Source organism: Plectrocnemia conspersa, unplaced genomic scaffold (assembly GCF_051122295.1).
Source record: "Plectrocnemia conspersa isolate PC_06_02 unplaced genomic scaffold, ASM5112229v1 ptg000001l, whole genome shotgun sequence".
Lineage (NCBI taxonomy): Eukaryota > Metazoa > Arthropoda > Insecta > Trichoptera > Polycentropodidae > Plectrocnemia > Plectrocnemia conspersa.
The window spans coordinates 29992453-30015036 of record NW_028277165.1 but is presented as its reverse complement, the minus strand read 5'-3'; the positions used below and the strand labels follow the sequence as shown (position 1 = coordinate 30015036).

Sequence of the window (22584 nt, the reverse complement as noted above, 5' to 3'; positions counted from 1 at the left end):
GAACACAGCATCAAAATCGCAACGATTCAACTCGTGTCTAGGATAAATATACTCACACAATTATTATTATTTTTTGGTGTGTGTTTAATTTAAATTAATATGGTTTTTAGATTCAATGTTAATAAATATCAATAATTATTAATCTGAAACACGTCTCTCCAGATACAGATAAAGTTCGGTATACAATTGTTTACGTGCGGTTCGAGATAAGTTTCAGTGACTACGATAATATAAATTTTGTACCCAGCTCTCACGTCAAAATATCAATAGATATAGTATCATTTTAGTTATTCTACTAAGCAAATTATAAAAATACAAATATACACTTCATATTTTTCTCGAATCCAGATACAAATATAAAAAAAAACATCCGTTGAAATGAATGCGTTATCTGCAAGCTTCGCGAATCTCGTATTATCACGTGAGATTTTCTCAAACACCACCAAAGGGGTGGAAACCCACCCAATGCTGAATTTTCATCTTTTTGCAAATCGAAACTCTTTGTGAAGAAGCTGCTTCTCTCAGAGGCACGTTCCCTCTCGCGAGAGCTGGCCATGCGTGCTTCTTTAACCGTTCATCGGTGATTTATACGTTTACGGTAATTTCCTTCCATCGCTGCGTGTGCTATATACATATATATATGAGGAGTGTTTGAAAAGTTTACGAATTGACAAAAAAAAAATCATTGCTATAGCAATTATATATCATTAATTTGATTTAAAGCGATACGTTTCAAAAAAATATAAATTTAGATATTATTTATTATAAACTAATCGAGCATCCCTCATTCTTACGCATTAAGCGTTAACGTTGATACGCGTGCAATGTTTTCTTCTTCACTTCATCTGGGGAGTTGCCAGGTGATTATCTTAATTTACAATCATCCCCCACGATCCGGTGTTTAATGCATATGTGGGTCAAGAGGAAGGGTGAGCAATAAAAATGTTAACTAGAACGTCTTCGGGGTTTGTGTGTATGTATGTATGTGATTTATTGTGTGAGATGTGTGCTTAAGCCTTTGGATCTTCTAGCGGAAGGGACGGCGATTTAAACCTGCAGAAGGTCGCCACAGGGCCGAAATGGCAAACAACCCCAAAACACTATAAATATGATCGATACTTCCCATATAAGTTGCCCTGCTTCTACCATACTGTGTAGGTTTTAAATTATTCAACTGTCAGTCTCCTTTCAAACATTGAAGAGATGCTCTATAAATATGAGAAGTTTAATAATGTAGTTCGAAAACTTATATTAGTTCTAAGAGCTTTCGTTTAATATTACAAATTTTTATCGTGAATTTATTGGAACGTGTTTCATAGCACATGTATCGTTTTACATATGTTTAATGTAAATACATAGTGGAAAATATAAGATGAAAGCTTTCAATATACTGATTTGCTATTAGCTTCAAGACATAGTGTATATTGTATCTATTATATATAGAAAATAGTATACTCTAATATCCGGTTGCAAGTAATGTAATTTATTTAATTAGGAGAGACAGAATATATTTACTAATGGTTTCATATAAAAGAATATAGTAAAAATTAATTAAAATTCCGGTTGATCATCACATATCAGAATTTTCTAGATTTTCCTAATCTTACAGATAAATATCGGAATAATTTAATAAAATCGTGCTAGGTCCTACATATTAAATAAATAACGGTTTCTAATAGTGATATAATTAAGCTTATGAAAAATCATACATTATAAAAAAATATAAAAATGTAAAAAAAGTTTAGGTTTTTTTTTATATATTTCATATGATTTTAATTAATATTTTTACACCTTTGTTAATTGTTTTTGAATAGCCATTATTGTGATACAATATAGCACTTGACTGAAATATTTAATCTCAAAGTCTATATAAGTCAAACTATCTTAGTAATCGTTTACTCAAATTTCGTTACATTTCATATAAATGACAAAAAATGTAAAAAAACACTTTGTTTTAAATTTAATTTATATAAAGTTTTTTTCCGTTAGCTGAATTTTATATAAGATCTAATCTTAAAATTAGTTTATCATTATATTATTTAAGTGGCAATTATACATAGTCTGAGTCGTTGCAGTAGTATTTTATTGAAGTTGTTATAATGGTTACATGTTTATTGAATTAAATAATGTAACGGCTTGCGGACGAGGCCCCACTAGCAGTCTCACTCTTTTCGTGGTCCAGCAATAATGCATGTTTTGTCACCAAATAAATCGCCCCCCACGATACTCCTCCCTTAGCTGGCCGACCGCGGCCCCGATTTTCGAGATCGTCTTCAACGATCTTATTTCAAAAGGCATCTTTCCGGGCTGCTGGAAGCCCGGTAAGATGATAATACTGGCGAAGCCGGGGAGTAAGAACAAGAACGAGCCTAAGGCGTACAGACCGATCACCCTTCTCCCGGCGATAGGCAAGCTGTTCGAAAAACTGCTGGTGGAGAGACTTGAGAGCCACTTCAGAATGAATAAACCACTGTCAAGCAGACAGTTCGGCTTTCGCCCAGGAAAAAGCACAGACGACGCGTTACAATACGCCAAAACGACAGTCGACACCCTTCCCGGCAAGCATGTGGTAGGAGTACTTCTGGATATATCGGGAGCTTTTGATCACGCCTGGTGGCCCGGAATAATCGACAAGCTGAGGAAGCGAGGAGTCCCTTCCGACCTCACCAAAACTATCTCGTCTTACTTTAAGGATAGACGAGTGGTGATCGACGCAGGCGGAAGCCTAGTCTGGAAGACCCTAGAGAGAGGATGCCCGCAGGGCTCGGTCCTCGGACCAATGCTGTGGAATGTCCAGTTCGACGACGTCCTGGAGACCCCTCTGCCCCACCACTGCGACCTCATTGCGTACGCCGACGATCTGTTGCTCTTAGTGAGCGCCGATAGCCGAACCGGCCTAGAAATTAAGACCGAGACAGCACTGTCTACCCTGCTCGCCTGGGGCAAGGAGAATAAACTCTCTTTTGCCCCCCACAAGACACAAGCTGTGCTGCTGAGAGGATCCTTGGACCCAAAGAGACCCCCCCAAATATGCATGAACGGACACAAAATTAAATTCGAACTAAAAGCCCGCTATCTGGGGATGATAATATCCAGGAACTTTGACCCATGCGTTCACCTGAGAATGGCAGGAATGAAAAGTAGAAATGCAATGTGCAGGCTGCATCGCCTAGGCGGAAAACACTGGGGCCTTAACTTCAGGGCGAAGGTGATAATGTACAAAGCCATTTTCGTCTCGATAATCACGTACGCGGCAAGTGCGTGGGCCGAAAGATCTTCCCGCGGACTACCGAACACCATCCTGCTGAGAACTCAGACGTCGCCGCTGAGGCTCCTCACGTCGTCCTACAATACAGCTCCGATTTCGGCAATGTGCGTGATGGCCGGCGTCGAACCCATCGATTTAACTGCCCAGATGAGAGCCGCGGTCCACCACCTCGGAAGAGGCCGCTCGGCCTCAATAGCGGGCAAGAGGCTCTTCCCTCCAGTGGGAGAGCCTAGCCCAAGTGCCGCTCTGATGACTATCCGGCGCGTCACTCGCGCTGCGGTGCTAGAAGAGTGGCAAAAACGCTGGAACGAGTCCGCAACGGGACTACTGACCAAAAAGTTCCTCCCCCTGATCTCAGGGAGACTCGAGCTCAGGTGGTTCCGTTGTGGATTCCACACCTCACAGTTCATGACCGGCCACGGAGCTTTCCGGGCCTATCATGAACGTTTTTGTTTAAGAGACCGCTCCGACTGCCCCTGCGGCCACGAACTACAGACGTCCGAACACATACTATGGGACTGCCCAATGATGGACGAGGAGAGAGCAGTCCTACACTCCAACCTCGAAATCGAGGGCGATGGCCCTCCACAACACAGACATCTCGTGGCCACGAAGGGAAATCTTCTGGCGTTCGAGAGATACTGCGCCGCATATGGCGCCCGCACAGACGTCCGTCCTCAATAGGACCACCTATTAGCCCCTTAAGGGCCACCCGCGAGCTCTCTTCTCTCATCGGAGTGAGCTAGGCAGCAGGAAAAAAAAAATTAAAAAGAGGAAATAAACAAAACAAGCACAAAGGATGAGTTGATGAAATAAATATTTTTCTTTCCAGGATGCGTAAAATCATTTCTCTCCCGTAGAGACCCCAGGTACGCGGAGCGCGACTGCCCGCATACCTTCCCTCCCCCCACATCCCCTATCCAACCTCCGTCTCCAAAAAAGATAGTGATGCCGGAGACCATCAGCAGATAAATCGCGACGGTCTACCCGTCCAGGTCGTTCACGTGACGACCTAGGAAGGAGGCCTGGTCTAGCGCCTGTATGCGCAGTATGCAGGCGCGAAAGCCAGGCTAGGTACATCCGGTCGCTCATGGGCCGAAACTCCTGAGCCTGATGCGACCGTGGAAGGAGGGCGTGGGCCCATGGACCTTCCACTCCTCCCTTAGCAATTTATATTTGTAAAATTTAAATAGAAAAATAATAGGATACTTCGACATTGTTTAGTGTATGGATGTTGCTTTACACGCAGTGAGGTTGGTGGAGCTGATGTTTCAATCGCAATATTAACGGTAATTTCAATACCGGTATTACCGGTATTACTGTTGTTGCCATTTCTAATATATTTTTTATTTATTGGTAATAAAATAAATAAATAATGTCCATTCATTCCAAGTTTGTGCTGTAATCTGTTGTTGCATGTTTTTACATGCTTGCGAATTTTGCGAAAGAAATTGAGAATTATCTAGTTAACATTTTTTTAAAGAAATTGAATAAAAATGTAGTAACTATTATTATTTTCTTGTTTTTAAAACATTATTTTTATTTAATATTGAAAATAATCTAAAAATTAATTTATTAAAACTCAATACATTACGCTCCGTTCACGCACTTTCGCGTGATAAAGAAGCTTTGGAGTAAGTCTATTAACACAATTTTAGGTGTAAAAATAATGCTACTCAAGCTTGTAAAAATATTATGCCAACATTACCAAAATTCAACATTTTAATAAGAGATATTTTATTTTATTTTATTTTATTAATATAAACATTTCAAAATATTTTTGGTAATTTTTATTTAAAACATAGAAATATGTACATTCAAAATTTTGCAACAATAGCAGACAATTATTTTTATTTATATTTTAACAAAAACTGACGTTTGGGTCAGGGGTGAATATTTTTATTTTTTTAAGAGAAAATTAATTTTTATTATTAACATATTTAAATAATTGAGAGCGTCATATACAATTTGTATATGCTGGTTAAACATAAAGTTTTCTGTGAATGTATTCATAGGATCCAGGAGCCTTATGAAAGTCGAGTTAAATCTGGGGGTGCAAAGAGAGAAGCGGCAGCTTCTGTGATTTTTTATGCTCTGTTGAGTCAGCTTCCATTTGCTTTAATTCATACGAACTTAGAGTCCAAGTTCGGGAGCTCTTTAAGTTCTGAAGTCTTTAACATTGAAGTGGATGTTTAAGTGTGAATGTCAATAAAAGTTTCTAAGGGGGTGAACGAGAAAGTAATCGTTAGTTGCCTTTGATATTTTGATTTTTAACTCTTTCAATAGATTGCCGCTTGGATGGTAATCCTCACTGCACGTGTCATTATTTTTCAAGGCGTACGCAACGGTTACTTTTAGATTCATAGCTGATACTTTGACTTAATGTTCAAAAAGATTTTCCCACGGCAGTGTCCCATTTTCTCAAAAAAGCTCTTTTCTGTCTGTACGTTTAAATATGTTGATTGCTTTTTCTCCTGCCAATATAATCCATTTATTGATTGGTTCACTTAAACGAAATGGTGGTTTATTTGATGAGTCCGTAAAATTATATCTAAATACAAGATTTTGTAGTTGAAATTTTAATTATGTAGTTAATTTTATATTATAATCCAATTAATTTAATAATTGTATTATCGTGTAACAAACTGATGAAATGTCTTTGTAACACATTTGTAATTTTTTAAATACTTATGTACTCTTTCTTATTTTTTTATAATAATAGAATCATAACATAACCAGTATAGACGGATAAGAACTAAAAAGAAAGCCTTCTTAAGTTTATTTTTAAAACGATGTGGCAACATAAATATTATCTCGCGCAAAATTTTTCGCTCGAACATCTCAACACTTGCCATCTGATATCTACTTTGGTGGCGGAATCGCTTTTCACTTTGTCTGAGAGATTACGTTTTATTTCCCGTCGCATCACTGAGCATGTAGCCATTTTTCGCCATCTACCTAAGTACACGTGGATACCTATGTACATGTATATAGGGTTATTTCCCCAAGGGGAGACGTCTTAAGTGCTCCGCACGGACGAGGCGCATTAAAACGTTTCAAAGACACGTCGAACGCACATTCATCACGTCAATGCGATCGGCCCAAATCAATATTTCAGAAGACGCCTTCAAACTGTTCATTGAAGGGATAAATATCACGAAAATACACACACGAAAAGGGTATCTTACCTCTAAATACCCGGAGAGAACTGTGGATAAACGGTGGTTTATACTCTAAGAAAATTGGTTCATTGTATTACAATCGAGTTTCAGTTAATTATGTATTTAGGAGTGGCACTTAAGCCTCCATTAGGACATGGATACCTGGATAAAGATATTATCTGGTTCTTAGCTTCGTTTTCTCACAGACTAAGTTATTAATAAATAGCTAGTGACGTAATCTTCTAGCGTAGTCACCATCCTTCGAGTCTTCTGAAAGAATGTTGCCACTTTAATAGTATTTATAAATATTTTTATGTGTGTATTTACAAAAAATAAACCATACATATATCTGTGTTGATACCTCTAAACTACCTAATTCATTTTAAATCACCTAATTCATACCACTTTCAACACCAGTGGGTGTTGAGGAGGTTTACAATTCTTAAGTTCAGGTGCTTAATGAGTTTGTGTATTTTTTAGACATTCAGATTTCAATGCATACCTAAACAATTTGTTCAAAATGATGTACTGTATATTTTTTTCCTATTTAAGATTTCGCAGCACAGCTTTCACTTAAAATTCCAAACGTCTATATCGAGATTTGCATATTTAATAATATCAATTTTTGATTTTTGAGTTGTAAGGGTTTTTGCAATAGTGTTAGATATCATTAAAAGTTAACTGACATTAAACATAAACAAAAAATATATTTAAATGAGGCTCTTAATTAAGTTAATTTTGGAGTATTGCCTCATATATGCAATATATTCATTGTTGATATGGAAAAAAATATTTTGTGCTTATTTATGATTGTCTGAAACAATTGTAGCTGACAGAGCGTTAATGTGATTTGCACAAAATTATATTTACAAAAATGTTTAACAACGATTATTTTACTCTACAATATTTTTGTATCATCAACGCTTGACTCATCGACAAAGGATGGTTTATTTGTGGAATGTATTTTTCATAAGAATGTCTTAAATTTAAGATATTTCAACTTAAAACATAAAATTTTACTATATAAATAGCAAATTAGACAATATTAAAATATGCTTGCTCGGTGTGGAGTAACACTGGTATTTTTTTTTCTACATTAAAAGTGAATAAAAATACAGCAATACATATTTAATCTGTTATACTTGCTAATACATGTCTTAAAAAACTTAACAGTATATTTTTAATACCAACAAATAACATTAGCTGTCAGTCTCTCACTGTCGTGAAATACCGCAGTAAGATAGTGTGCGAATACCGCACTTTTATTTTTAATTTGTCTTGATTATTTTAAATTTAGTTATTGTTAAACTGTTTGCAATAAAGTCAAGTATAATTTTTTTCTACACTACATATTTTTATTGATATTTACCGCTTGGATTAGTTTAGCAAATAATTATATTTTATATTATTATTTTCTTTTATAATAAGATCTTTACTAATTTTATTTTTGCACAATTAGAGCTTAATATAATTTTGAAATTATAATTGCAAGGATTTATTATTTTTTCAGTACTATAAGTGTTATTTGGTGATATTAAAAAAAACGTTAAAAAACTACAAGGGTTGTTTTGGCCATTACTTAAAAGGCAAATGTATTATTTTTGTTGATTTTTATCTTTTGAATTACAGTTGATCTTAGAACAATTTTGACCATTCTCGTGTTACTCCGTTTTTTATAAGAATTTTTGCTCTAATATGCAATATATTTTTTTCTGTGAACAATTAATTTAACATTCTCGAATCATTTATTGCTTTGCATTTTATCTAAAAAATAATTAGACTTATAATCAGAAGAAATAATATCTAAAGTCAAGCAATATAGAATATATCTAAAATTGTGTTTAAAACAAATATATCATATAGGGTGTTCTCAATCTTTGATATACAAAAAAATATGTATTAATGCTATTCTAATAAGAGTTATGCTATATAATATTTTTGTTAAATATATAAACTGAGATTTTTTATCTTGCGTTATATAAAGAAAAATTTATCATTTTATTTAATTTGAAAATATTTTTTCGGCTTAATTTTCAAGGCCATACTAACCCATTAATCTAACATATTAGTGACTACTACATAAAAAACTTTAATTTATCTATAAAATACCAAAACACATCTTGCTTTAAAGGCATAAATAATAATTTCAGTATTGTTTTTAAGCTTATTAATAATTTACATGATTAATTTAAAATAATTTGTAAATGTCTTATTTTATCTATTTAACTTAAGCATATTTGCTTAAAAAAATATAACTTATGTTTATAATGCGTGTTTCGCTGGTCCTTCCGCATCAAGACGGCATTTTAAAATGAACTATGGTTCATAAAATAAAAATTCAATATTTTATGCCAATTATATTTAACAATATTATCTTTTTCTTTTTAGTTTTTATGTGGTCTACTAAATTAATTTCTTTCTTTGAAATTTTACAGCTCATAAATTCATTCCACCTCAAATCTCTAAGACTTTTGCTTAAAATATGTATTTTTGTGTGTAGTTTTTACGTGAAATACAATATCAACCCCTTATAAAAAATAATTAAAAACAACGATCTGTTTCTCAAAGACGCAATGTTACAAAATATTAATTTTCGCGACGATTCTGCTACACAGTAATTAATTAATTTTGTCTTTCATAATTATGTTTGCTGAATATTTTACACAGCTTTATCATTTCTATAAAATTATATGAACAACAGTTATAATCATTTAGACAATTATAAAGCTAAATGAAAAATGTTATGTAATATTGACTTGATTAAAAAATCTTGTCACAAAAAGATCTTGTCAGGCTTAAATGATATCTTAATTATTATTTAATTATTCAAGAGTATTTAACGAAATGCAACACTGTATACATACATGACGTCATTTCTAATTGTACAATATCATATTTACAATATGAGTATTCTGAATATAGTGTATGCTTAGACATTAATCATTTAAGACATACCTTACATTAACCATCTAATCTAATTCGCATGAATGCTTTCAAAGCTATTAGACTGATCGTGTGCATTATGTCAAAGATACATATTGTTATAATACAATTTAATATTGTGTTCGTTAAATTCAAGAACTTAGGCATACGACGTTTGTTAACTAATGATGGCAATAAACAACGAAGAAGCAGATAGTATGTGAACTTTGGAATTTTTGGAAGTATTGTAACCGACTGTTGTGCTAATGTTAACAAAATAAATAACTGTTTCAAGTCTTTCCCCAAGCTATCTGTCGTACTGTTTTGTATTTAATTAATGTGTACGCTTAAAAAAGTTTTAAGCGAAACTGCGCCGGCGCTTAATCAAATTTATGTGTAGTTTTAATGGGCGAAGGCGTCACTAATGACATTTGTTGTTATTTGAAATTAATTTGGGCATCTTTCAGAGTAAAATTAGCTTAGGTCTAAAATTTTGTTTTAAAAAAAATTAAATCATATAGTTTTTTAAGAATATAAATCTCAATCTTTGATATAAAAAATATGCATTAATGCTATTCTAATGAAAACTATATTTTTGTTGAATATATTAACTTCGTTATATAACTCTGAAACGAAAATCTTATTATTTTATTTTTTCAGCGTCTAGACGACATCATTCGTCAAATACCCAAAAGTTAATTAAAAATAAACAGTATAAAACATGTCTCTTGTAGCATTAACGGTATCGAATTATCACCCGTTCCTCACTTTTCGATTACTTTTACGACCTTAACCACGAGGTCAAATTCCCAAGGACCCTTAATACAAATTGGTTTTTTATTGTAGCGTTAACGGTTCGAATTTACGACTGTGTTCAATAATTACTTGATATAATTAAAAATTATATCAAAATTAGAATACCTACAAAAGGCTGTATTTATTACTTATTTTTTTTATTCAATAATATATATTAAATTCGTTTATAGAATTAGTTTATAGAAATAAAATAACGAAAAATAGCATAATAAGCACTTTACATTTAATTTCAACATGAAAAAAAATTACAGAAATATTAATGATAGATATAGAATAAGCATTCGACACCGTTTGGCATGAACTTATATAAATTAATAATGCATGTATATATATAGCATATATTAAAATGATTTTAATTTAAAAATATTATGTTTTAAGAATATTTTACAAATATATTAATAATTTACATTGGTATGATACACCTACATTTCCTACTTTAAAGTTTGGGAACCTTAGGGGAATGTGACTTCATAGCCAGTGAGACTCTATTACTATTTTAGGGTATTATCTAAATTGTTTTTTTTGTGTCTATCTTAAACAGTTGCTTAATTAATGACTTGGGAAAATTATTTATGCTTTTTTATTAAAGTGAAGTTTTACAAAATGGTCTTATTGGTTTAAATAAGCATTTTTTTATTCATCAAAAAAACAACATGACAGAGACACTTGTCTATACTTGCCCACTTAAGAGAGAGCTAAAAAAATACTCTTAAATGACTTTTACAATTACTCTATGTAAAAGTCGACTGCTTGCTACAAAATTTTAAATAACCTTGACTCTTTTGCATTCAACATTGCCGCCCGATACTGACACCTGAATTATTTATGCATATTGATGTACACTTGTGCAATAAAATATATACCGTCTCATTTGTCGTATATATTTAAAATCATTTTTATTTTATTCGTTAAAATCAATAAGTGTATGGCAAGGACATTTGAATTGCTATGATTGCTTGAAGGCGGAGCTGTTGTTAAAACGCCAAAAATAAATGGATTATTCATTCCTTATCTTTAGCAATAAAACTCCAACCAAATATACATTTTGTAGATTTACAATACTCATTTCGCCATGAAAACTTCCGATCCTCTGTTACTTTTGAGTGTCTCTATCTAACGTCCTCTCGCTTAAGCCACGTTTGGAGTGAGATAAAAAAGGCGAAGTTGTTATTAGTGACACGATAATATATTATTGCGCCATTCTTCAGGAGGTCCGTGGTGCCGCCGAAGTAATGTCCAGCAATAAATACACGCCAAATTAAGCTTGGGATCCGTCCAATTTGTCTTCTTAAAAGGTTCACCCCGTTTTTCAGCCCCACAAAAGTATCCTCGCGTTATAAGGGACGTGCCTGTTATAATCGTATAAGACAGATGTTTTTCGATTTTTTTATATGGGCGCGATAAAATTGAAAAGGGGGTGGGAAAGGCTTATGTTCCAATTCTGGATTATATCGGACGTGAGGGCTGATAGAATCATTGGATATTCAAGGGAGAAGCGACCGCGAGATTGACGCGGTTATGCTGCTATATATTGTATTTATTCCCAAAAAAAAAATGTATTTAAATAATTTAAAAATGGAGATTAAGTTATCAATTCAATGACAACAAAAAACACATTTATAAAACAATTTACGACCGATTTATAATTTATTTAAATGAACAGTTAATTTCCATAACATTTTACTCATTTAAAATTTAGATAGATCACAAGATCATAATTTAAATATTTTACTATGCGTAGTATATTGTTTGTATTATCTCAAAGCTACAAACATTATTTAATCCAGGGGACTGTTTAGCGATGCTACGTGATTATGACTAATGGTTAAATGTTGAAATGTTCCAATATACGATGTCTAATCGTGAGAATAATATATTAATATCATCTATGTTTATGCATCATGTTATTATATTTTATTTTATCTAACAACAGTTGGAAAATTAATTCATTATATTTTATTTTTTAATTTATGTGAAATAGTAATAATGTAGTTATTCTTAGATAGTGTAAAACATATTTTTGTCATTACTTTTAAAAGAAACACGTTTAAAATACAAAATTTCCGATGGGCAAAAATAATATTTACATCAGACATTGCATAATGCATAAATTTAAAAAGGAAGTAGAGCAGCTACTGCGACTAATAATATATGTTTGGTGTATGGTCGGAGATTTGTTAAAATTTAAGCGATCCGATCAGAAATGTATTGTTGAATGATAAACCTTGTCCATTTTATGTTACTGACACTTGATTGATCTTATAAAATCTATATAAGCTGGGAATTGTATCAAAGCTCTGTGATATAGTACCACAGAATAATTCATTGAATATTAGGTTGATAATCTGTTCGCTAGACCGAATCAAATAGACCATTTTGGGATCATTTTGGGATCAAATTGCAAAGTGGATATATAATACTCTAGCAAGAAAATGGTTTTGATCTACTTGATAGATATTCAGATTATTGTAGTGTTTTATCTTGTAAAATCAAAGGAGACAATAATAATTTAAGCTATGTATTATTTAACGACAAAACAGCATTTTTTAAACCACGATAATGTCAGCTCATCTGTGGTTTATATCACTCAAAAAAAATATATAAACTTAAGTTAAAAGTTTTATCTCTTATAGTTTAAATTATATTTATTATAAACCCTGAAAAATTACTAGAATAAATCAAAACATCTATTGATGATTTTTCGCTTTATTCTCTAAATATTTATTTCATTTTCTAATTTATTTACCTTAATACCTAATTTTTACACCAAACAAATTTTAACTAAACATACATATAATATAATCAGAAAATAAGAAACACTTGATATTTTAATTTATTTCTTATTACAAGAATGTGTTTTTTTATTCCATTTAGGAATTTATTTTTGCAGATTTTTCCAGGAATATTATTATACAAATTCACACTTCAGTACCTTATTCCCCTAGCCGTACTCATTTTCTTAAACCTAACAATACTTAAATTTTCTTTATTTTTTTATTATTAAATCTATGTACATCTATGTTTCTTATTAAATGCTTATTAAAATACTCTGGTAACATATTATTTTCTAACTTATATATAAATACTAGAATATTCATTTTCAATATTTCTTAAACATTTAATCATTCCTATCTATCAAGCAGGGGCGTATATTCAGGGTGTGCTAGGTGTGCGGCGCACACCCGCAAAACCATCTATAATATAAATTGAGAAATTTAGAAAATTTAAGGCGTAAAGCGACATCATTTTGCATACAGTAGTATGCAAAATTATAAAATTTTAATATGCAGTGTATAGTATGCATTGGTATTTGTCATTCGCTCTGAACGTTTTCGCGCGAGCGATCGTTTTGGAACAACACATATAACGCGCCGACCTTGCGCGCGGCCGCCGACTAAAGTAAATTGTTCCGAGATTTAACGGCTGAAGTCGATCTGTCGGCTGGCAGCGCTCAGTAGTAAAATTGGTTTCGAATTTGGTGCGCGTACTTCAAAAACTCTTGCGTCCGTCGCTGCTTTTTTATTACATTATATCACAACAACAGGTCACTCATTTTATATATTTTGGCGTAAAATAGTTTATTATCTTATTTACATATGATCAATATTTAATTTTCTATTCTAGATTATATTTTTTTATTTACCCCAATAATGATGAAGAATACTGTTGAAGATATTTTGAATAATCCATTTTCAAAAAGAAGTTATGAAATTAAATTGAAGATAATATTAAGGAAGAAGTAAATTCAGCAAATTTTGTTGCTATTATTCTTGACGAAACTTCAGATATAATGACGAACTCACAGCTCTCAACAGTTTTGCGTTTTGTTTATGAAGGTAAACTTTACGAGCGGTTTATTGGCTTTACAGACGTTAGCTCTGATAAAACAGCCGATGGCTTATTTTGCCACGTTGTAAATATAATTGAAGAATTTCAAATTCAAGAAAAATTAGTTGGACTGACTTATGATGGGGCGAGTGTAATGAGTGGGCATATTAATGGTTTGCAAGCCAAAGTACTCGAAGTTTATCCACTGGCCATTTTTACACACTGCTATGCTCATATGTTGAATTTAACATTACAACAAGGTCTTTCCAATATAAAAGTGTGCAAATCATTCTTTCAAACTTTAAATTGACTGTCTGCATTCTTTTCGAAATCTTCCAAACGAATAAATGCTTTACAAGAGTTTGTAGCTAGAAGACTTCCTTCTGTTACACCTACAAGATGGAATTATACATCACAGTTAAGTAACACAGTGCAAAAATACAGAAATGAATTTACGGACTTTTTTCGAGACGTCGTGAAAAATTGTGAACTATGGGACCCCAACACTGTAATAAAAGCACGAGGTTTTCTTAGCTTTTTGGAAGATTTTGAAACAAGAAAACTTCTCCACATATTTTCAAACCTTTTTGGAAAAACTGATGTGCTATTTAACATTTTACAGTCCAAATCTTTTGACATATTATATTGCTGTAAGAAAGTTACCAAAATTTTGCAACAACTCAGACATGAACAGGAAAATAATTATGAAACATTATGGGATTCTTATGTAACGGAAGAAAATTATCCAAGACTGAGTAATGATTTGCTTGTTGAAGAAAAGCACGCGTTTAGCCAACTATTTAATAAAATATGTAAGCAAATTGAAAACCGTTTTACTTCAATGTCCAAATTGGAATATTTTCACCTTCTGGAGAAAGAAAAATATGAGCAATATAAAGAAAAATTTCCAAATGAATTACTTACCAAACTGCAACAATTATATGGAGCATTATTTGATTATATAAGTTTAAAAAATGAGCTTGCTGTTCTTAATCATTTACCTAAATTTGCAGAGAAATCTGTTCATGAGCTTGTACAACTTATGAACACAAATAATCTTGAGTCAGGTTTTCAGGAAATAGATAAATTAGGCAAACTAATATTAACTCTTCCAAGCAGTACTGCTTCAGCAAAACGTTCATTTTCTGCTCTGAAACGAATTAATAATTGTTATCGAAGTACCTAAGGCCAAGAAAGGCTATGTGGCCTTAGCTTGATTTCAATAGAAAAAGGGATCCTTAGGGATATTAAAAAGAAGAGCACTTTTTATGACAGCGTGATAGAAAAATTTATGATTAAAGAAAGAAGATTAGATTTTATATATAAATAATTATAAGTTTATGTTTATTGGAAATTTGATATTTTTATATAATAATATTTTAGATTAGGTTTGATGTTTATTTATTTATTTTTATATGGGAAAAAGCTGTAAGGCAGTTTAGGCATGTCAAAACCTCGGCTAATAAAAATGAAAAAATGTACTTTTTTTTTTATTTTTTATAGCACACCCAATATATATTATAATTATTTTTTCACTATTTTTTTTTAATATGTAAAAACAATGTTCCTTAAAATTTAATTTTGTATCTACAATGACTCGTAAATATTTTATATTATCAATTTTGGGTTATATACAACTATTTTTTTATTATTATCTAACATTTTTATGATTAATATACATACATTTAGTTTAATTACATTATTTTTTAACCATATTTATAAATTTATTATTTAAATTATCAACCTATGCAATACATTATTATGTCATCCGCAAACAGACATGTTTTACACTTTTTGTTTTACTATACCATTAATATATAATATAAATAATAATGGTCCCGATTTAGATCCATGTGGTACACCGTGAAATAATAATATTTCTTTGAAATATGAATAATTGATTTTAACTTTTTGCTTTTTTTTTAAATAATTCACTTATACAGATATTTTCCAATTTCTTCAACATTATTATTGTCTATTGTTTCGAAAGCTCTCTTAAAATCTCCAATGATTTTGTTCTTATCCTTGGCCAACAATCAATTATTTATCATTACTTGTAACGTAGTCTTAGTAAAATGTTTTTCTCTGAATCTCGATTGTTGTTCACATAGAATTAATTGTTGAATTAATTTTTATATATAATACAAGGCAACGTATTAATAGGTCTCATTTCCTTAACCTATTTACTATTTTTTATTTTAGGTATAGGTATATTATTAGAAATTTTCAAATTATCAGCTATTTATTTAATTACATTTACATCTAATCCAGCAGTACCGTTTTTTTAATACATATATTATTTTATGAATTTTTTCTAATAATACTGATTTAAATGAACTAAATTGCACTTAATTAATAAAATTAAGTATTGAATTCACAATCTCTTTTATACTCTCAATGTAGTATGTATTTATTTTTTCTGCTATTTTTTAAGGATCTTTATGCATATTTCTATCAATCTACATATTTATTATGTTGTTTCTCGGAGTTGGATTAATTCATTTTTTAATTGGAACATCTTTTATTTGATCTATCGACATTTCATACCATTTATTTTCGGCTATTGTAGAAATTCATATTAAATTTATTAATAGGTATAAAACGGTTAAAAGAAATAATGTAATCAAAAAATAAACTTTGCTTCATTTAAAATAATTAAGTATGTAATTACAAATCGTAAAAGATATTGTAAAAATATATATTTTTTATTTCAACTATAATGTTTCGTTGCCATTAAAATAAATAGCAAAAACCATATTTATTAAATCAATAATCGAATATCGTCGATTTTTTTTGTACAAAATGATTTACAGAATTATAAAAAGATTGTTGTTTTATTTTTTTTTGCAATCAATATAAACATATAAATCGACAAAATAATCTTACTTTTAACCGTAAAACTTGATAAAAATAAATTATTACTTAAATATATTAAATACAGAAGCTTCATTTAATTTAATTTTTAATATTGCTATGATCCTTGTTGTACATATTGTTAATTTAAAATAATTTTATTTTATACTAATCTATATCTTATTTTTCTTAGCAATTTAATGTTAATTTAAAACAATCACTAAATAATATAGTAAGCTATTTAAATAATATACTAATACAGAGAGATTAAAAATCATTTAAATTTATTACTGAATTACGATTTCATCGTACGGGTAATCAATTTTAACTAGTATTTAATTAAATAATTACTACATTGAAAACCGAACCCTTCAATTACATTTCGATTAGGTGAAACAAATCACTTTATTCAAAATAACTTTGAATATTAAACAACATACGTATATTTAACAGGTTACGTATAAAATCAATAGGCTGATACACCGTACGTTTACATACAAATTTCAATATATTGTGGACACGTATGTAGTATATGGCATTAATTAACAAGATCAAATGTCGCAGAATTAACAACTGGTATAATAATTAGAAACGTGTACTACACGTGTAAGTTTCGATCGTTCACGACTCCAACTATTCTGGATTACTCGCGCGTGTACGATGTAGAATTTGCTCTTAATTAGGGTTGAAACTAAATGAATAATAAGCGGTAATTATTTTTTTTATTATGAAAAAGTTTAACGGAATCACTGTGGAGTTTTTGTCGGAGAAAAAATGGTCTAATCTAAGGATTTACAGTCAAACAGCTCGGAAAAAATCGTCTGCGAAAGCTATACATTATTTCAGCTAAGTGCACTTAACGACGAGTTTTAAAATCTCGTTCTAAAGCGTTTAAAAAACTTTTTTAAAACTGTCCCTCGCCCGGGCAGGTCTATTTCTTTCTCTTGCTGAGATCTAACGAATTGCCAAACTTTTGTCAACATTAATCACGATAGAGCGAGAGAAAGAGAGAGAGAGAGCGAGCGTCTTCAAAAGCTCCATCGTCATACATAGATAAAGTAAATAAAAAAAGTTTGAGCTTCCTAGACTCTGCTCGTTTTCGTTGATTATATTTTATTTGCTTTATTATCTTCTTTGATTTTTAAGGTCATGTTTGCGTATGATAAATAGGATCTTTAAGTATTTTTTCAAATCAAAAGCAGTATAAAAAAATCACTGAATTTTCATGAAATAAAGTCGCTGCTAATATTTACGTATTTTTGTGATTTTGACAATTGATTTTAATCTATCTTAAGTGTTTATTCTCCTAAGCCTATTTCATGTATTTATTATTAATTTATAAACCACTTTAGTTTCACATTTATAATAATATGAATGCTTTTTTGCATTAAGGCTTTTAATAACCCAACTCTGAAGTACAACAAATATATTTACTAAATCTTTTAAACGCGTTTTTGACAGCCTGACTATTATTAAATTTATTATTATTTTATAGCACAAGATTTAACATGAAAAAAAGTTGCCCTTCGTTATGATTTATATTATGATATAATAAATTCAATATTCGAAACATAGACATAAATTGTAGTATACATATTTCATCCTTTGACGTATCGTTACTTCCAGATAAATGCTAACTCGAAATTATTATTATATCGCTATTTTAACATTACTTCACGTATATACTACACCATATTATAAATTATTCACTATTTCGAGGAATAGGGATTTTATAAACGCAATATACGTATAAAGTAAAAATAATTTATCATCATGTTGAACATATAAAAATACTATATGAAAACTGTATACAATTTCATAAAGTTTTAACTAGTTGAATTTACACATTTGTGTTATGACTGAAGTTTAACATAATATTATATAACGAGACTATGTAATATGATTATATTGTATCGTATTGAATTTCTAGTTGATTTTTGTATTGAACATACATAATTTACCATTTATGGAAATTGGATTTTTAGAGATTTGTCATAATATTATCGATGTTTGGCATACACAAAGTATGTTCCTTATATAGTACATACGAGATTTTTTTCGTTCGCTTCTGAGATGAAACAATAACATTTTTATTATATAGGGAAAAAACAATTGTGGGAAATCAGATGTTTATACTGTAAGATTTTTATAGAATTTCGGCCTATAATGTTGATTATGATTTAACATAAGAGCTATAACAAAAAATGTTCAATTGTATAGTTTTATTCCTATAAATAAAAATATTATAAATGTAAAATTAACTTATTTAATTCATACCTTAAAAAAAGCTAAGTTTATGGAACAATCTGATTTTAAAATTATTTATATTATTGAAATAAACGTATGTTAAAAAAAAAATTTAGAAAAAGGTCCTTAGATACAGGAGTAGATACTTATATACAAATAAAAAATTAATTTATAACCTTTTATTTTTTTTTATATATTATATGTTATGACGATAGACAAAACATATAAAATTTTAGAATTTTAAAGTGAATCATTGTACAGTCGAAATTTACGACAATTTTCGATGCAAGAATCCCACATTGAAGTCGCGCAAATACGGGTTCAGTGCTTCCAAAACTGTCAGCCATTCAATTCCCAGCCACGTCCCAGTTTTCCCATCATAATTTTATGATTTTCCTCCATACGTTCATGCCGTTCTATGGCGACCGATGGCTCCTGGGTGTCCCATTTTCTGGACAGAAATCGACGCCGTTTTATGACTCGGACAAATATCGTCGTTCTTCCGAAAAGACAAAAATTTCATTGCGCCTTTTATTGTTTGGCGGGAGCGAAAGATTGATATCGATGAATAAAAATGAAACGGCGACCTTTTCAGCGCTTGTCTTTAGTTCCAGTGACGAAAATAGAAATGAGACTATTGATACTACGCTATGGATTAAATAAAAAAAATGTAGCTAAGGTGGTTTTAAAGCACAGATTAAGTGCCAATTTGAAATTATTCATTTTATTAATGCCATGTGTGCAGTTCCGTCTAATGCCTCGTGGAATAAATATAGTATCTAGGTATTTTAAATTAAGTTTTTGTAGTGAAATGTGTTTCGGAGACCAACAAGATGTCTATTTTGTGATGTTCGAGATTTTTTTATTATTTCTTGTGTGTGTTGCGATAAACCGTTGGCATTCCATATGTAGTAAGACGGTAATTTTGCATCATTTTTTTTTCGGATAAGTTATTATTTTTTTCTAAAATTTCGCTCGGATGCGTAGTGTCATTTCTAATTTTCTGTGCATATATTGGTTTGTTTTCTATTAAATATAATATATTTGCATTGGTTGCTTCTATTTGAATTTATTTTGTTCGAAGTTGTAGATGCTGTTTGTATTGGAGCTACTTATATAACAGACAACCTCTATAATTTATAGGGTGCTTTTCATTGCAATTTGCACATTTTACGTCGTTAGTTTTGTCCCTTTGACATTCGCTAGTTAAATGCATCCCTGCACACTTGACACACCTTGGTGATTTATTACAATAATTTTTGGTGTCACCGTATGTTTGGAATTTCATACATTGGGGTATTTCTTTGTTAATGTATGTAGCTGCAAATATTACAACCGTATTCATTAATAATTGTATCTTATATATAAATATTTATTATTTTGTTTAGGTTCTAGATCAAAGTAAAACAGTGATAGTGTTTTTTTTGTATATTTTTTACAAAATGTCCTTTATTTTTTAGTTTTGACTTTAATGATTGATTCCTTAAGTGATTGGATAATAGCACCCCGACAAAGTCGCGCAGGACAATCCCGCGCCATCATAGCCGCGCCGACATAGCCGCGCAAAGTCAAAACAAAATTCATTTTATAACATGGTTTTTATTTATTATTAATTACAAATATATATATATATAAAAAAAAGGCGTCTCGCTACCGCTCGCGCCGACTTTTACTGTAGAACCAAACAACCTAACCTTTTTTTATTGATATTGTATTGATTTATTTTCATTTCGGTAAATTTTGTAACTGTCCAGCATCATCCAATCTATGACTAACTGTTCAAAAAGCGAATCACTGGTGATAGAGCTGTCCACAAAACAATATAATCAGAATAAAAAAAATCATTTTCTTTCATTTTATTCAATTTTATAATTTTGATTTGCGCGGCAATGTCGGTGCGGCTTTATCGTAGCGGCAATGTCGGGGTTGTATTGCGCGGGATTGTCTTGCGCGGCTATGTCGGGGCGGCTTAGTCGGCGCGGGATTGTCCGGCGCGGCTTTGTCGGGACCCTTCAGTTGATAAATGTATATTTTTCAATACTACCCTATAGTTTCTCTCCTGTATTTTTTGGTAATAACAAATTCTGTATTTCTTTTCTTTAGGACAGGGCTCCTTAAGCTTTTTTCATTTACGACCTTATTTATGCTTGTGAGTTTTTTTGCGACCCCAGATAAATACAAAATTAAGGTATATAAATATTTTGTGCTAATTTATTGATAACAAAAATATAAAATTAAAAATTGCTGAAAAAATTGTAAAATTTTATTTATTATAGTTACAAAAATTATATGCCCTATTTTTTATTAAAACTGCATTTTTTGCAATAACATAAATAAAATAGAATATTGAGCAAAATATATCGTCGCTGGTATATATTGTAAGTACACAAAAATTAAAGGGAATGATTTTTACTGCATAACAAATTAAATCTTGGTGTAATATTTGACACTGCTGGATGTAAAATCTCTTTAACATTTGTTAGCGATTAACGATATAGGGATTTAATATGTGTTAAAGCTGAAAAGCTGAATGGCAGAAGAACACTTAATGCCATATCAGAGATTGTGGGAAATTCAGTTCTAGTTCCGATCCAGAATTCAGTCAAGGGCTTTTTTGGAAAATCTAGTTTTAGGTTTGAGTCACTCGAAAGTTCAGAAAATTCTTGAGCTTTATATGCCAGGTGAGCAATCTCACTCAAGTGAATCAAAAATGTTTTTTAATCCAAGATTTGATATAAAATATTTATGAAACTGTGTTTCTAGCGCTTTTAAGTGCCCTATAATATTTTTTGCGACAGAAGTTTTACAATGATTTTTCTCGATTAAAAAATTGTCGATACTGGAAAACATTTCGAACGAATCCTTTTTTACCCTACTTTTCTAAATGTTGATATTTTTAATAAAACTTACTTATTTTTTTAAGTAAATATATCGCAATTGTTTCTTAGAAGAGACAAATTGTGATTTTCTTAAAAATATCTGACAGATAACGCAGCTTGTATAGCCATAGGTAATTTTGAAAAAAAGCAGCAAGATCACATTTTTGTTCGGTTAAAAATATTTCGATTACATCCTTTAATAACAATAATCTTCTTAAACTTTGACCTCTTGATATACATCTTACTTCTGCATGTAATAATAAATTTGTATAGTGGGAATCCGTATCCTAACAGATATTTAAAAATAGGTGGCTGTTAAGTGCATGGTTCTTAATAAAATTTATAATCTTAACAGCATCCTGAAACACATCGTTTAATTCTGGTGCTATTTTTTTTTTTGCTGTGAGGGTCTTTTGATGAATAAGGCAGTGAGTAAACATTTAAACATTTAATTTAAATTCAATTCATTAAAATCTCGCAAGCCCATTTGGGGTAGCGACCTATAGTTTAAAAAGTTGTTGTAGTAAGCTATATTTATAACCATATTTTAGTCGAATTTTAACTATTAATTAAAATCTTATACGTTTATTTTATTTACAAACCTTTGAAA

At 30.9% G+C, this 22584-nt stretch overlaps 1 protein-coding gene across 3 annotated transcripts in view; it reads left to right on the top strand.

Moving 5' to 3' along the window:
* The window catches only part of KaiR1D (Kainate-type ionotropic glutamate receptor subunit 1D), a 368488-nt gene that overhangs the window by 16515 nt on the left and 329389 nt on the right, over positions 1 to 22584 (top strand). The gene's annotated exons all lie outside the window — the stretch shown is intronic.